This window comes from Staurois parvus, unplaced genomic scaffold, assembly GCF_062004578.1.
Source record: "Staurois parvus isolate SC_StPar_1 unplaced genomic scaffold, SC_StPar_1.0 ptg000844l, whole genome shotgun sequence".
Taxonomy (NCBI): Eukaryota; Metazoa; Chordata; class Amphibia; order Anura; family Ranidae; genus Staurois; species Staurois parvus.
In genome coordinates, this window is record NW_028318640.1 from 16,740 (window position 1) to 34,362 (window position 17,623).

The window sequence follows — 17,623 nt, forward strand, 5'->3', positions numbered from 1 at the left end:
GTCGGGAGACTTCTCACCGTTATTGTGGGTTTATTGTTCAGGAAATAGAAGTTGTAGCAAGTGAGAGCACAGAGCCGGGGGGGGGGGGACAGTGATGGGGTCCTTGTGCCCCGGGGGGGACTACAAGTATCAGAACCCCCATCTTGTACAAATGGGCAGCCAGGTGATGGAGGAGCGGACAGTCCCAGCATGTGCTCCTAGGCAGGGATGGGGTGTTTTTGAAGTACTGTCCCTTTAAGAAGTGGCAGGCAGTGCTGCAGGGGCTGAACTGTTGGAACTTGTAGAGGAGGATTGTGAATCGCCAGCAACAAGTCTTCCTCATTCCTCCGAGTCACAAACAGTGACAACCACCCAGCGCAGCAACCACACCACACGGGGTCCTGAAACCTCAACTGGACAGCGGTGAGTGACACCAGGACCCTCTAAGATTGTTCTGGATCCCCAAGTGTCAGGGTGTCATTGTTCTGGGACCCCAAGTGTCAGGGTGTCATTGTTCTGGGACCCCAAGTGTCAGGGTGCCATTGTTCTGCACCCCCAAGTGTCATTGTTCTGGGACCCTCAAGTGTCAGGGTGTCATTGTTCTGGTCCCCAAGTGTCAGGGTGTCATTGTTGTGGGACCCTCAAGTGTCAGGGTGTCATTGTTCTGGTCCCCCAAGTGTCAGGGTGTCATTGTTCTGGGACCCCCAAGTGTCAGGGTGTCATTGTTCTGGTTCCCCCAAGTGTCAGGGTGTCATTGTTCTGGGACCCCCAAGTGTCAGGGTGTCATTGTTCTGGTTCCCTCAAGTGTCAGGGTGTCATTGTTCTGGGACCCCCAAGTGTCAGGGTGTCATTGTTCTGCACCCCCAAGTGTCAGGGTGTCATTGTTCTGGTTCCCCCAAGTGTCACGGTGTCATTGTTCTGGTTCCCCCAAGTGTCAGGGTGTCATTGTTCTGGTTCCCCAAGTGTCAGGGTGTCATTGTTCTGCACCCCCAAGTGTCAGGGTGTCATTGTTCTGGGACCCCCAAGTGTCAGGGTGTCATTGTTCTGGTCCCCCAAGTGTCAGGGTGTCATTGTTCTGGTTCCCCAAGTGTCAGGGTGTCATTGTTCTGGGACCCCCAAGTGTCAGGGTGTCATTGTTCTGGGACCCCAAGTGTCAGGGTGTCATTGTTCTGGTTCCCCCAAGTGTCACGGTGTCATTGTTCTGGGACCCCCAAGTGTCAGGGTGTCATTGTTCTGCACCCCCAAGTGTCAGGGTGTCATTGTTCTGGTCCCCCAAAGTGTCAGGGTGTCATTGTTCTGGTCCCCCAAAGTGTCAGGGTGTCATTGTTCTGGTCCCCCCAAGTGTCAGGGTGTCATTGTTCTGGTTCCCCCAAGTGTCAGGGTGTCATTGTTCTGGTCCCCCAAGTGTCAGGGTGTCATTGTTCTGGTTCCCCAAGTGTCAGGGTGTCATTGTTCTGGGACCCCCAAGTGTCAGGGTGTCATTGTTCTGGGACCCCCAAGTGTCAGGGTGTCATTGTTCTGGGACCCTCCAATTGTCAGGGTGTCATTGTCCTGGACCCCCAAGTGTCATGGTGTCATTGTTCTGGTTCCCCAAGTGTCAGGGTGTCATTTTTCTGGGACCCCCAAGTGTCAGGGTGTCATTTTTCTGGGACCCCCAAGTGTCACGGTGTCATTGTTCTGGTTCCCCCAAGTGTCAGGGTGTCATTGTTCTGGTTCCCCAAGTGTCAGGGTGTCATTGTTCTGCACCCCCAAGTGTCAGGGTGTCATTGTTCTGGGACCCCCAAGTGTCAGGGTGTCATTGTTCTGGTCCCCCAAGTGTCAGGGTGTCATTGTTCTGGTTCCCCAAGTGTCAGGGTGTCATTGTTCTGGGACCCCCAAGTGTCAGGGTGTCATTGTTCTGGGACCCCCAAGTGTCAGGGTGTCATTGTTCTGGTTCCCCCAAGTGTCACGGTGTCATTGTTCTGGGACCCCCAAGTGTCAGGGTGTCATTGTTCTGCACCCCCAAGTGTCAGGGTGTCATTGTTCTGGTCCCCCAAAGTGTCAGGGTGTCATTGTTCTGGTCCCCCAAAGTGTCAGGGTGTCATTGTTCTGGTCCCCCCAAGTGTCAGGGTGTCATTGTTCTGGTTCCCCCAAGTGTCAGGGTGTCATTGTTCTGGTCCCCCAAGTGTCAGAGTGTCATTGTTCTGGTTCCCCAAGTGTCAGGGTGTCATTGTTCTGGGACCCCCAAGTGTCAGGGTGTCATTGTTCTGGGACCCCCAAGTGTCAGGGTGTCATTGTTCTGGTTCCCCCAAGTGTCACAGTGTCATTGTTCTGGGACCCCCAAGTGTCAGGGTGTCATTGTTCTGCACCCCCAAGTGTCAGGGTGTCATTGTTCTGGTTCCCCAAGTGTCAGGGTGTCATTGTTCTGGTCCCCCAAAGTGTCAGGGTGTCATTGTTCTGGTCCCCCAAGTGTCAGGGTGTCATTGTTCTGGTTCCCCAAGTGTCAGGGTGTCATTTTTCTGGGACCCCCAAGTGTCAGGGTGTCATTTTTCTGGGACCCCCAAGTGTCAGGGTGTCATTGTTCTGGTTCCCCCAAGTGTCACAGTGTCATTGTTCTGGGACCCCCAAGTGTCAGGGTGTCATTGTTCTGCACCCCCAAGTGTCAGGGTGTCATTGTTCTGGTTCCCCAAGTGTCAGGGTGTCATTGTTCTGGTCCCCCAAAGTGTCAGGGTGTCATTGTTCTGGTTCCCCAAGTGTCAGGGTGTCATTTTTCTGGGACCCCCAAGTGTCAGGGTGTCATTGTTCTGGTCCCCCAAGTGTCAGGGTGTCATTGTTCTGGTTCCCCAAGTGTCAGGGTGTCATTTTTCTGGGACCCCCAAGTGTCAGGGTGTCATTGTTCTGGTCCCCCAAGTGTCAGGGTGTCATTGTTCTGGTTCCCCAAGTGTCAGGGTGTCATTTTTCTGGGACCCCCAAGTGTCAGGGTGTCATTTTTCTGGGACCCCCAATTGTCAGGGTGTCATTGTCCTGGACCCCCAAGTGTCATGGTGTCATTGTCCTGGTCCCCCAAGTGTCAGGGTGTCATTGTTCTGGTTCCCCAAGTGTCAGGGTGTCATTTTTCTGGGACCCCCAAGTGTCAGGGTGTCATTTTTCTGGGACCCCCAAGTGTCAGGGTGTCATTGTTCTGGTCCCCCAAGTGTCAGGGTGTCATTGTTCTGGTCCCCCAAGTGTCAGGGTGTCATTGTTCTGGGGGCCCCCAAGTGTCAGGGTGTCATTGTTCTGGTCCCCCAAGTGTCAGGGTATCATTGTTCTGGTCCCCCAAGTGTCAGGGTGTCATTGTTCTGGGGGCCCCCAAGTGTCAGGGTATCATTGTTCTGGTCCCCCAAGTGTCAGGGTATCATTGTTCTGGTCCCCCAAGTGTCAGGGTGTCATTGTTCTGGGGCCCCCAAGTGTCAGGGTGTCATTGTTCTGGGGGCCCCCAAGTGTCAGGGTATCATTGTTCTGGGGGCCCCCAAGTGTCAGAGTGTCATTGTTTTGCACCCCCAAGTGATCAGTTGACGTTCTCGGTGATTAGTAGTAGATTGTGGGGGGCTCTCCCAGGATGTTCCCCCTGAGTTGGGGGTTCAGACTCCTCTGCATTGTGTGTGATGGCCGTGTTGTTGAAGGACCAGGAGGGGGTTCTGGTTTGATGTCTCCTCTTTCGGGGTGCACACTGAACTCTTGCACCCCCCCCCCCCCATGGTCTGAGGCTCATTCTGCTTCGGGGGGCACAGGACTCAGTGCTGGTGAAGAAGCCAATGTCACCCGTCTCCCCGACCTCGCTGTAGGCGGCGTGGCCCCGGGACCCCATTTGTGACGATTACGAAACGCAGAGAGCGGTGCCAGCGCAGGACTGTGTTGTGGTTTCTTCATGTCTGTCAGACTGGAAACAACAAACACATTGTATCGCCTGACTGCCATTTCCTCCATCTGCAGAACATCGCTCCCTCCCCTCCCCCTCCTGACAGATCCATATCAATATATTCTGCAGATTATCCCATCACTGACCCCCCCCCTAGAGATCTGCAGAACATCGCTCCGCCCCATCCCCCTCCTGACAGATCCATACTGATATATTCTGCAGATTATCCCATCACTGACCCCCTACAGATCTGCAGAACATCGCTCCCTCCCCTCCCCCTCCTGACAGATCCATATTGATATATTCTGCAGATTGTCCCATCACTGACCTCTCTAGAGATCTGCAGAACATCGCTCCCTCCCCTCCCCCCATCTTTGATATGTCTGGAATTATTCTGGGTTGGGGGGATCTGTAGTCTCATTGTCCTTTTCTCGGCGTTGCGTGTCAGTGATTATGGACACACGTGATCCTGCAGATGATCCTCCGCCGGGGTCACCGGCTCTTCCTCCTGCAGAGTCACTTGTGACTCCTCTTTGTGGCCGGAGGGGCTCTGCGCTCAGCCTGGCTCGGATGTCATATTCTGCGTTGTTACGGAACGCTTCTTGTTGCAACTTGCAGGAAATCTCCACTTCCCGGCCTGAATGTCACACTTCTCACCCCGCACCAGGAAGTGACACCCAGAGCTGTGCTTAGGGGACCAGGGCCCCTCCGCGCCCCACAGATCCGCCATAGTGCAGAATGCACAGCCCTGCTCTGACTGTACACCTGTGGGAGCGCAGACCCCCAATACAGACCGACCCCCCCCCCCCCGCTCCTTTATAATATGGGGGGATGGGGTCCTCCGCTCCTTTTATTAATAGAATGGGCTTTGTTTATAATCCCCATGTATGAATCTGTCTGAGGGCTTTGTTTATAATCCCCATGTATGGACCTATCTGAGGGCTTTGTTTATAATCCCCATGTATGGACCTATCTGAGGGCTTTGTTTATAATCCCCATGTATGGACCTATTATTATTTATTTTAGGTACTTATATATCGCCGTCAATTTACGCCGCGCTTTACATATATATTGTACATTCACATCAGTCCCTAACCCTCAAGTGGCGTACAATCTAAGGTACCTATCTCAGGGCTTTGTTTATAATCCCCATGTGTGGACCTATCTGAGGGCTCTGTTTATAGTCTCCATGTATCGACCTATCTGAGGGCTCTGTTTATAATCCCCATGTATGGACCCATCTGATGGTTTTGTTTATAATCCCCATGTATGGACCTATCTGAGGGCTCTGTTTATAATCCCCATGTATGGACCTATCTGAGGTCTTTGTTTATAGTCCCCATGTATGGACTTGTCTGAGGGCTTTGTTTATAATCATGTATGGACCTATCTGAGGGCTCTGTTTATAATCCCCATGTATGGACCTATCCGAGGGCTTTGTTTATAATCATGTATGGACCTATCTGAGGGCTTTGTTTATAATCCCCATGTATGGACCTACCTGATGGCTTTGTTTATAATCCCCATGTATGGACCTACCTGATGGCTTTGTTTATAATCCCCATGTATGGACCTACCTGATGGCTTTGTTTATTATCCCCATGTATGGACCTATCTGATGGCTTTGTTTATAATCCCCATGTATGGACCTATCTGAGGGCTTTGTTTATAATCCCCATGTATGGACCTATCTGAGGGCTTTGTTTATAATCCTCATGTATGGACCTACCTGAGGGCTTTGTTTATAATCCCCATGTATGGACTGTAATTTTCCATTCCTGCACTTCTCCCGTGAGCTCGATATATCTTCTAATTGGCGAATCTCTTTGTGTCTACAAATGAAGATCAGTCCCCTCCCCTCCCCCGGTCACAGTTCATGTGATTCCTGTAACGTTGTTTTTACAAGGAGCCATATTTGACAATAAACCTGAAACCGTCCTGAACCAGGACCGTCATGTGACGGCGCTGTGGGAGGGGCCACCGTGTTTATATGGGGGAAGAATCTGTGTAAAGGGCACCGATGACAGCTGGCAGGCGCTGGTTATGACCCATCGAGAGGACGAGACAAAGACGCAGCTCTGCATTCATGATTGTGTATTTATATGAAAGCCGTGCAAGTCCCTGAATGTGATCTGGTGTCCGCGTCTAGCAGTCCCTGTACAGCAGAGCACAGACTGGGGGAGGGAGAAGCAGCACAAGGAGCCAATCTGTTCATGTGTTAAGGAGCATGCTGAATGGAGGAGAGAGCAGAGCGACAGATGAGATCTTTAGCCTGCTGCTTCTCCATTCACTGTCCAATCGCAGGCAGGGGGCGGGACAAGTGGTTTATTCTTCAATTTATTCTGTGTGCCGGGTGTCATTCTCAGTATCTCCTCTTATTCTGTATGTATGGACTCTGCTCAGTCCCACTTCTCCTGTCCCGGATGCCGGGTGTCATTCTCGGTATCTGTATGTATGGACTCTGCACAGTCCCACTTCTCCTGTCCTGGATGCCGGGTGTCATTCTCAGTATCTCCTCTTATTCTGTATGGATGGACTCTGCACAGTCCCACTTCTCCTGTCCCGGATGCCGGGTGTCATTCTCGGTATCTGTCCCTCTTCTGTATGTATGGACTCTGCACAGTCCCACTTCTCCTGTCCCGGATGCCGGGTGTCATTCTCGGTATCTGTCCTCATTCTGTATGTATGGACTCTGCACAGTCCCACTTATCCTGTCCCGGATGCCGGGTGTCATTCTCGGTATCTGTATGTATGGACTCTGCACAGTCCCACTTCTCTTGTCCCGGATGCCGGGTGTCATTCTCGGTATCTGTATGTATGGACTCTGCACAGTCCCACTTCTCCTGTCCCGGATGCCGGGTGTCATTCTCGGTATCTGTCCTCATTCTGTATGTATGGACTCTGCACAGTCCCACTTCTCTTGTCCCGGATGCCGGGTGTCATTCTCGGTATCTGTATGTATGGACTCTGCACAGTCCCACTTCTCCTGTCCTGGATGCCGGGTGTCATTCTCGGTACCTGTGGCTCGGGGTGATGAAGGTGTTGATTGGTCGTCGGTGGAGATCATGACATAACCGCCTGGTAGGCTCCGCCTCTATAGGTAACACCTGCGCCATTTACATGATTTGAATGGTAAATGTTGACATTGGATGTGAATGGAGCAGAGTGGGGCCATGTCTACTAAGCTGCACAACATCCATCCGGGAGAATGAAGTCTCCACCTGTCTGCTATTACACATCACTGTGGGGCTGATTTACTAAAACTGCTGCGGCTCTACGAGCCGACCAATCGGCTTCCAGGTTTGTTTGTTTTTTCCATCAAAGCCTAATTGAATCAGCTGAAGTTAGCAGCTGATTGGCTACCGTGCGCCGCGCCATCTCCCTAATGTCTCTTATTCTGTATGTATGGACTCTGCACAGTCCCACTTCTCCTGTCCCGGATGCCGGGTGTCATTCTCGGTATCTGTCCCCATTCTGTATGTATGGACTCTGCACAGTCCCACTTCTGTTCTGGATGCCGGGTGTCATTCTTGGTATCTGTCCCTATTCTGTATGTATGGACTCTGCACAGTCCCACTTCTCCTGTCCCGGATGCCGGGTGTCATTCTCGGTATCTCCTCCTATTCTATATGTATGGACTCTGCACAGTCCCACTTCTCCTGTCCCGGATGCCGGGTGTCATTCTCTGTATCTCCTCTTATTCTGTATGTATGGACTCTGCACAGTCCCACTTCTCCTGTCCCGGATGCCGGGTGTCATTCTCGGTATCTGTCCCCATTCTGTATGTATGGACTCTGCACAGTCCCACTTCTCCTGTCCCGGATGCCGGGTGTCATTCTCGGTATCTGTCCCCATTCTGTATGGATGGACTCTGCACAGTCCCACTTCTCCTGTCCTGGATGCCGGGTGTCATTCTCGGTATCTCCTCTCATTCTGTATGTATGGACTCTGCACAGTCCCACTTTCCTGTCCCGGATGCCGGGTGTCATTCTCGGTATCTCCTCCTATTCTATATGTATGGACTCTGCATATTCCCACTTCTCCTGTCCTGGATGCTGGGTGTCATTCTCGGTATCTGTCCCTATTCTGTATGTATGGGCTCTGCACAGTCCCACTTCTCCTGTCCCGGATGCCGGGTGTCATTCTCGGTATCTGTCCTTATTCTGTATGTATGGACTCTGCTCAGTCCCACTTCTCCTGTCCTGGATGCCGGGTGTCATTCTCGGTATCTCCTCCTATTCTATATGTATGGACTCTGCTCAGTCCCACTTCTCCTGTCCCGGATGCCAGGTGTCATTCTCGGTATCTGTCCTTATTCTGTATGTATGGACTCTGCACAGTCCCACTTCTCCTGTCCTGGATGCCGGGTGTCATTCTAGGTATCTCCTCCTATTCTATATGTATGGACTCTGCTCAGTCCCACTTCTCCTGTCCCGGATGCCAGGTGTCATTCTCGGTATCTGTCCTTATTCTGTATGTATGGACTCTGCACAGTCCCACTTCTCCTGTCCTGTATGCTGGGTGTCATTCTCGGTATCTGTCCTCATTCTTTATGTATGGACTCTGCACAGTCCCACTTCTCCTGTCCTGTATGCTGGGTGTCATTCTCGGTATCTGTCCTCATTCTTTATGTATGGACTCTGCACAGTCCCACTTCTCCTGTCCTGTATGCTGGGTGTCATTCTCGGTATCTGTCCTTATTGTGTATGTATGGACTCTGCACAGTCCCACTTCTCTTGGTCATTATACTAGTTGCAGTCTTCTGTCTCCCTTTTAGTGCTCTGTCTTCTTGTAGTAAAAAACATTTGTAGTCGGGTTATTGCGCGGGTTCGGATGTGTGGGGTAATTATGGGACGTGGTTGGATATGCGGGGTAATTATTGGACGTGGTTGGATATGCGGGGTAATTATTGGACGTGGTTGGATATGCGGGGTAATTATTGGACGTAGTTGGATATGCGGGGTAATTGGACGTGGTCGGATATGCGGGGTAATTATTGGACGTGGTTGGACATGCGGGGTAATTATTGGACGTGGTTGGATATGCGGGGCAATTATTGGACGTGGTTGGATATGCAGGATAATTATTGGAGGTGGTTAGATCTGCGGGGTAATTGGACGTGGTCGGATATGCGGGGTAATTATTGGACGTGGTTGGATATGCGGGGTAATTATGGGACGTGGTTGGATATGCGGGGTAATTATTGGACGTGGTTGGATATGCGGGGTAATTATTGGACGTAGTTGGATATGGTGGGTAATTATTGGACGTAGTTGGATATGCGGGGTAATTGGACGTGGTCGGATATGCGGGGTAATTATTGGACGTGGTTGGACATGCGGGGTAATTATTGGACGTGGTTGGATATGCGGGGCAATTATTGGACGTGGTTGGATATGCAGGATAATTATTGGACGTGGTTGGATATGCGGGGTAATTATTGGACGTGGTTGGATATGCGGGGTAATTATTGGACATGGTTAGATCTGCGGGGTAATTATTGGACGTGGTCGGATATGCGGGGTATTGATCATACACGGTTGGATGTGCTGTGTGTGGACAGTTGCGTGGAGATGGCCGATGTTCAGAGATCGGGACTTCGGGGGGGAGATCGGGACTTCGGGGGGAGATCGGGACTTCGGGGGGGAGATCGGGACTTCGGGGGGGAGATCGGGACTTAGGGGGGAGATCGGGACTTCGGGGGGAGATCGGGACTTCGGGGGGGAGATCGGGACTTCGGGGGGAGATCGGGACTTCGGGGGGAGATCGGGACTTCGGGGGGGAGCTCCGCCATCAGCGGTTCTTCTCGCTCTCATTATTCCAGGTTAAGTGTCCATGGAGGCTCCTCTACTGGTGAATATATTACTCCTCAGCGCCGTGTTTCCTCGCCGATCGCTCAGAATAGGCCGGATCAGCGAAGAACGTTTAGTAAACGATCGGACGGCTGTAACTGCAGCAAACCGTTTTTTAAAGGTTTATTACACTCGACTGATATTTGGGTGATTGGTGGATGATGGAGACTCGAGGCTGCTGCTTTTTTTACTGGATAGACGGCAAAGTCCTGAGATGGTTCCAGATGGTAACCTGACACCTGACACCTGTCCTCCTCCTCACCCCACCTGGTCCTCTGTGCGTGCCGTCCTAAAACAACACCACACAACAAGGGATTACTTCACTCTCCAACCCACAACCAGCCAGTGATCCGCATTTCCCACATTAGGAGCTGAGTCACTGCCCTGGGGGGATCGATCTACTAAGCAGGGAAAACGAGGAAATCAGACGGTTTAACTGAAAGAGGCCATCATCATTCACATGTATTGGAGACGTTTCCATAGAAAGTTCCTAGGTTCATTCCAGGTCTCATGTGCTGGGATCAAAAGTCCCAAGATGCGCTGTGGTCCAATCCCTTCATCTCTTAGTAGTCTTTCCTATGGTTCCTATGCCTCAACCATTGGTGGTGCAACCACCTCAACACTCTGTGGTGCTCCTTACAGTCCATTTTCCTCCTCCATCGGTGGTCCAACTGCACTGTCCCTAAGTGACTCAACTGTCCCAGCCCTCAGTGGTTCATCTGCCTCAACCCTTATTGGTGCAACCACCTCAACACTCTGTGGTCCCCCTTACAGTCCATTTGTGTCATACATTGGTGGTCCAACTGCCCCTGCCATGAGTGGTTCAACTGTCTTGACTTTCAGTGGTCCTCTTTATGATTCTTCTGCCTTGATTTTTGGTAGTGCAACTTCATTGACCCTCACTGTTCTCCTTACCATCCCTCTGCCTTGATTCTCAGTGGACCAACTGTTCCAACCCTTAGTGTTCCTCTTTATGGTATATCTGCCTTGATCCTCAGCAGCCCAACTGCTCCAACCCTCACTGGTCCTCTTTTTGGTTCATCTACATTGATCCTTGGTGGTCCAACTGCTCCAACCCTCAGTTTTCCTCCTCAAGGTTTTTCTGCCTTGATCCTCAATGGTCCAGCTGCTCCATCTCTAAGTGTACCTCCTCATGGTTCATTTTCTCCGACCCTCGTTTGTCCCAACTGTTCTAACCCTCAGTGTTCCTCTTCAAGGTTCTTCTGCCTTGATCCTCAATGGTCCAGCTGCTTCAACCCTAAGTGTTCCTCCTCATGGTTCATTTGCCTTGACCCTTGATGGTTCCAACTGCTCCATCTCTAAATGTTCCTCCTCATGGTTCATTTTCTCTGACCCTCATTTATCCCAACTGCTCTAACCCTCAGTGTTCCTCCTCACGGTTCTTCTGCCTTGATCCTCAATGGTCCAACTGCTGCAACCCTAAGTGTTCCTCCTCATGGTTCATTTGCCTTGACCCTTGATGGTCCCAACTGCTCTAACTCTGTGTTCCTCCTCAAGGCTCTTCTGCCTTGATCTTCAGTAGTTTAACTGCTCCAGCCCTCAGTGTTCCTCCCCAGGGTTCTCCTGCCTTGATCCTCGATGGTACAACTGCTCCAACCCTAAGTGTTCCTCCTCATGGTTCATTTGCCTTGACCCTTGATTGTCCCAACTGCTCTAACCCTCAGTTTTCCGCCTCAAGGTTCTTCTGCCTTGACCCTTAGTGGTCCAACTGCTCCAACCCTCAATGTTCCTACTCATGGTTCATTTTCATTTATCCTCGGTGGTCCAACTGCTCCAACCCTCAGTGTTCTTCATTATGATTTATCTGCCTTGATCCGTGGTTTTCCGATTGCTGCAACCCTCAGTGTTCTTCCTTATGGTTCATCGGCATTGATCATCAGTAGTCCAACTGCCTCTATCCTTGGTGCTCTTCCTTGCCATCTATCTGCCTTGACTCTTCTGTTACCCAGCTGCCTCAAATATTGATGTTCCTTCTTATGATCCCCATGCCTTAACCCCTGATGGTTTGATCCTCCGTGATCCAACCACTCCTTCCCTCAGTGTTGCTCCTTACGGTCCATCCACCCTGACCTTCAATGGTCCTCCTTAAGCCAGGCATATACTAGTAGGTGTCCGAACGAATGTTCATACAAACATTCATACGAAAGTTCTCAGTACATCCAATGACTTGAAACGTTATTTAGAATTTCTTCAAATTTTTGTTTGCTTTTAATATTGGTTTTTGGAGCTAACGGACTTTATTGAACAAAAGCCACATAAACTGATAAAAATGTGTTGATTTGACCCAAACAATGATTTAGAAATTGTTTCCAAAAAAAATTCTACCAGTGTATGTCTGGATCGAATGATTGGCTCTCTTGACCCTTGGTGGTCCAACCACCCCAGCTCCGTGTGAGCCTCTTTGTGATCCAGCCACCTAATCCCCCCCCCCATGGTCCTCAAAATTTCAATACTTCAGAGATAAGGAGTCCCAAGTAACTCATTGGTTTCTTGTAGACTCCACCGTAGAGCATAGCTGGCCCACCTTGGAGTATTCCCCTCCTCCCTCATGAACACCATGGCTGGTTTGCAGACTCTGCAACTCGGTGAAGAGATCTGGTATGAGAAATATGGCCCCTGATGATCCAACACTTGAGCGTTGCTTTTTTGAGTCTGATCTCATCCTGGTGTTTGTGGTCTAAGTGGACTTCCTCATTGCAACTGGGAAATATCGGTTCCCGCATTGAAGGGTCTATGGAGAACATGCGGGCTGACAATGGGGAACCAGTTCAAGGAAGTGACTGGCTCCTCTAAACAGAATTACGACACGGACGTGGCGGGTGGCAGAGAGTCTGTGCGAAAATGAACATTTTGAAGGTTACAACGTATCAGATAAGAGCAGAAGATGTTTACTTCCCTCTATAGCAGACCTTTTGTCGCTGAATTCCCTTCTCCAACGTTCTCACCTTCTCCTTTTCCTAAATGCAATCACAAATTCTCAGCTTTTCAACCCAAAGTAATACTTTCCCTTATTCCTCGCCTAGGTTAAAGTGACGCACCGACAGGCCACCCGAATCGCCTATCCCTGGAGGCCATTGTGTACAGCCTCCTGCACGTGGGCGCTTGGGCCATTTGACGTAAAATGCAGGTGCATTTCTTTGCCATCATTATCACCCCGAGGCACTGTTAACGCCACCCATAGTCTGCATGTGGTCTGCCCACTTTCTGGATAGGCGCTCCCAAATCACACCCACTTTATGGTTTGGTTCCTCACAGACCTTGCCTCTAAATATGGGGCACCACCCATCATGTCTTCTTTATGGGTTGGTCCCTCCCAGACCTTGCCTCTAAATATGAGGCACCACCCATCATGTCTTCTTTATGGGTTGGTCCCTCCCAGACCTTGCCTCTAAATATGGGGCACCACCCATCATGTCTTCTTTATGGGTTGGTCCCTCCCAGACCTTGCCTCTAAATATGAGGCACCACCCATCATGTCTTCTTTATGGGTTGGTCCCTCCCAGACCTTGCCTCTAAATATGAGGCACCACCCATCATGTCTTCTTTTATGGATTGGTCCCTCCCAGACCTTACCTCTAAATATGAAGCACCATTCATCATGTCTTCTTTATGGGTTGGTCCCTCCCAGACCTTGCCTCTAAATATGAGGCAGCACCCATCATGTCTTCTTTATGGGTTGGTCCCTCCCAGACCTTGCCTCTAAATATGAGGCACCACCCATCATGTCTTCTTTTATGGATTGGTCCCTCCCAGACCTTACCTCTAAATATGAAGCACCATTCATCATGCCTTCTTTATGGGTTGGTCCCTCCCAAACCTTGCCTCTAAATATGAGGCACCACCCATCATGCCTTCTTTATGGGTTGGTCCCTCCCAGACCTTGTTTCTAAATATGAGGAACCATCCATCACACCTTATTTTTGATTTGGTCCAGCACAGACCCCACCTTTTTAAATATGAAGCACCCATCCATCATGCCGTCTTTATGGGTTGGTCCCTTCCAGACCTTGTCTCTAAATATGAGGTACCGCCCAGCTTGTCTTCTTTATGGTTTGGTCCTGCACAGACCACACCTCTGAATACGAAGCACCCAGCCATCATGCCTTGTTTATTGGTTGGTCCCTCCCAGACCTTGACTCTAAATATGAGGAACCGCCCATCACACCTTCTTTATGGTTTGGTCCCGCACAGACTCCACCTTTTAAATATGAAGCACCCAACCATCATGCCTTCTTTAAGGGTTGGTCCTTTGAAAACCTTTCCTCTAAATATGAGGAACCGCCCATCACACCTTCTTTATGGTTTGGTCCCGCACAGACCCCACCTTTAAATATGAAGCACCCATCCATCATGCCTTCTTTATGGGTTGGTCCTTCCCAGACCTTACCTCTAAATATGAAGCACCATCCATCATGCCTTCTTTATGGGTTGGTCCCTCCCAAACCTTGCCTCTAAATATGAGGCACCGCCCATGGTGCCTTCTTTATACATTGGTCCCCCTGAGACCTTGCCTCTAAATATGAAGCACCACCCATCATGTCTTCTTTATGGGTTGGTCCCTCCCAGACCTTGCCTCTAAATATGAGGCAGCACCCATCATGTCTTCTTTATGGGTTGGTCCCTCCCAGACCTTGCCTCTAAATATGAGGAACCACCCATCATGTCTTCTTTATGGGTTGGTCCCTCCCGGACCTTGCCTCTAAATATGAGGCACCACCCATCATGTCTTCTTTATGGTTGGTCCCTCTCGGACCTTGCCTCTAAATATGAGGCACCACCCATCATGTCTTCTTTATGGATTGGTCCCTCACAGACCTTGCCTCTAAATATGAGGCACCGCCAATCACACCTTCTTTATGGTTTTGTCCCGCACAGACCCCACCTTTAAATATGAAGCACCCATCCATCATGCCTTCTTTATGGGTTGGTCCTTCCCAGACCTTACCTCTAAATATGAAGCACCATCAATCATGCCTTCTTTATGGGTTGGTCCCTCCCAAACCTTGCCTCTAAATATGAGGCACCGCCCATGGTGCCTTCTTTATACATTGGTCCCCCTGAGACCCTGCCTCTAAATATGAAGCACCACCCATCATGTCTTCCTTATGGGTTGGTCCCTCTCGGACCTTGCCTCTAAATATGAGGCACCACCCATCATGCCTTCTTTATGGGTTGGTCCCTCTCGGACCTTGCCTCTAAATATGAGGCACCACCCATCATGCCTTCTTTATGGGTTGGTCCCTACTAGATCTTGCCTCTAAATATGAGGAACCACCCATCATGTCTTCTTTATGGGTTGGTCCCTCTGGGACCTTGGCTGCAAATATGAGGCACCGCTCATCATGTCTTCTTTATGGTTTGGTCCTGCACAGACCACACCTCTGAATATGAAGCACCATCCATCATGCCTTGTTTATGGGTTGGTCCCTCCCAGACCTTGCCTCTAAATATGAGGAACCGCCCATCATGTCTTCTTTATGGGTTGGTCCCTCCCAGACCTTGGCTGTAAATATGAAGACCCCCCCTCTAAATATGCTAGGACTGCTAATCACGCCCACTTTACGGTTCAGACCTGTCCTGACCCCGCCCCTTGATATGGGTGTTCTGCCCACCTACAGCTGTGATCCCCGCAAGTGAAGTAACTCAAATCGGGGTGATGCTGTAATCTGGGACATGGCCCTGGACACCGCATTGGTGGGACGGAGGGTCAGGAGAAAGTCTTAAACTTTTTTTTTTTTTGCCTGTTACCCATAATCCTTTGCTGACATACGTGCGATTGCAATGGCAGGGCTGCGGTTCGCTCTTCTCTTTTTTTTGTTTTCACAGTTTGCAACACTTGTGACACCTAAGGTGTTGAAAGGAGAAAGGTTGCTACATTTGGGGCTGCAAGGGGAACTCCATTTTCACAACATCCTCAAACATCCTGAAAGTCTTCCGGTCCATGTGCAGCTTTCATTGGCAATGGGAGGAATAGTGCCCCATCATTGGTGTCAGTGGGAGGAATAGTGCCCCATCATTGGTGTCAGTGGGAGGAATAGTGCCCCATCATTGGTGTCAGTGGGAGGAATAGTGCCCCATCATTGGTGTCAGTGGGAGGAATAGTGCCCCATCATTGGTGTCCGTGGGAGGAATAGTGCACCATCATTGGTGTCAGTGGGAGGAATAGTGCCCCATCATTGGTATCAGTGGGAGGAATAGTGCCCCATCATTGGTGTCAGTGGGAGGAATAGTGCCCCATCATTGGTGTTAGTGGGAGGAATAGTGCCCCATCATTGGTATCAGTGGGAGGAATAGTGCCCCATCATTGGTGTCAGTGGGAGGAATAGTGCCCCATCATTGGTATCAGTGGGAGGAATAGTGCCCCATCATTGGTGTTCGTGGGAGGAATAGTGCCCCATCATTGGTGTTAGTGGGAGGAATAGTGCCCCATCATTGGTATCAGTGGGAGGAATAGTGCCCCATCATTGGTATCAGTGGGAGGAATAGTGCCCCATCATTGGTGTCAGTGGGAGGAATAGTGCCCCATCATTGGTATCAGTGGGAGGAATAGTGCCCCATCATTGTTTTCAGTGGGAGGAATAGTGCCCCATCATTGGTGTCAGTGGGAGGAATAGTGCCCCATCCTTGGTGTCAGTGGGAGGAATAGTGCCCCATCATTGGTGTCAGTGGGAGGAATAGTGCTCCATCATTGGTGTCAGTGGGATGAATAGTGCCCCATCATTGGTGTCAGTGGGATGAATAGTGCCCCATCATTGGTGTCAGTGGGAGGAATAGTGCCCCATCATTGGTATCAGTGGGAGGAATAGTGCCCCATCATTGGTGTCAGTGGAAGGAATAGTGCCCCATCATTGGTGTCAGTGGGAGGAATAGTGCCCCATCATTGGTATCAGTGGGAGGAATAGTGCCCCATCATTGGTGTCAGTGGGAGGAATAGTGCCCCATCATTGGGAGGAATTGTGCCCCATCATTGGTGTCAGTGGGAGGAATAGTGCCCCATCATTGGTGTCAGTGGGAGGAATAGTGCTCCATCATTGGTGTCAGTGGGAGGAATAGTGCCCCATCATTGGTGTCAGTGGGAGGAATAGTGCCCCATCATTGGTGTCAGTGGGAGGAATAGTGCCCCATCATTGGTGTCAGTGGGAGGAATAGTGCCCCATCATTGGTGTCAGAGGGAGGAATAGTGCCCCATCATTGGTGTCAGAGGGAGGAATAGTGCCCCATCATTGGTGTCAGAGGGAGGAATAGTGCCCCATCATTGGTGTCAGTGGGAGGAATAGTGCCCCATCATTGGTATCAGAGGGAGGAATAGTGTCCCATCATTGGTGTCAGTGGGAGGAATAGTGCCCCATCATTGGTGTCAGTGGGAGGAATAGTGCCCCATCATTGGTGTCAGAGGGAGGAATAGTGCTCCATCATTGGTGTCAGTGGGAGGAATAGTGCCCCATCATTGGTATCAGTGGGAGGAATAGTGCCCCATCATTGGTGTCAGTGGGAGGAATAGTGCCCCATCATTGGTGTCAGTGGGAGGAATAGTGCCCCATCATTGGTGTCAGTGGGAGGAATAGTGCCCCATCATTGGTGTCAGTGGGAGGAATAGTGCCCCATCATTGGTATCAGTGGGAGGAATAATGCCCCATCATTGGTATCAATGGGAGGAATAGTGCCCCATCATTGGTGTCAGTGGGAGGAATAGTGCCCCATCATTGGTGTCAGAGGGAGGAATAGTGCCCCATCATTGGTGTCAGAGGGAGGAATAGTGCCCCATCATTGGTGTCAGTGGGAGGAATAGTGCCCCATCATTGGTATCAGAGGGAGGAATAGTGTCCCATCATTGGTGTCAGTGGGAGGAATAGTGCCCCATCATTGGTGTCAGTGGGAGGAATAGTGCCCCATC

At 50.5% G+C, this 17,623-nt stretch overlaps 1 pseudogene across 1 annotated transcript in view; it reads left to right on the forward strand.

Annotated features, from left to right (window-relative positions):
• Window positions 1-259: 259 nt before the first annotated feature.
• The window catches only part of LOC149443597 (semaphorin-4A-like), a 46,976-nt pseudogene continuing 29,612 nt past the window's right edge, over window positions 260-17,623 (forward strand). Inside the window, exon 1 of the transcript XR_016306650.1 lies at window positions 260-402. The product of XR_016306650.1 is annotated as a semaphorin-4A-like (transcript). The remainder of the gene's footprint in view (window positions 403-17,623) is intronic.